The sequence below is a fragment of the Anneissia japonica genome, unplaced genomic scaffold, assembly GCF_011630105.1.
Source record: "Anneissia japonica isolate Jap-2015-1 unplaced genomic scaffold, ASM1163010v1 scaffold288002_len170804_cov185, whole genome shotgun sequence".
NCBI classification, from domain to species: domain Eukaryota; kingdom Metazoa; phylum Echinodermata; class Crinoidea; order Comatulida; family Comatulidae; genus Anneissia; species Anneissia japonica.
Genome location: NW_022758553.1, coordinates 71515 through 71769, shown reverse-complemented (window position 1 = coordinate 71769; position 255 = coordinate 71515).

Sequence of the window (255 nt, the reverse complement as noted above, 5' to 3'; positions counted from 1 at the left end):
AGCACGCCGTCGTAGCTGGCTGTTTCCAGAATCTGAAAACGCAAATTCTGTTCCGACAGCTGTGCGGATTGGATGTCCATTTCCTTCTGCATGTTCGAAATCTGTTGTTGCGCGGGTCCGCGGAGTATTCCTCCTCCTTTTCCCCGGTTCCACCGATTGCTCCCATTTCTTCCACCTTCTTCGTCAACGTTGTCGTCGATCCGTGCAACGAATCGACCGTCCGTCGGATGTCTTCGTTCGCTTTTCTGACTTTCT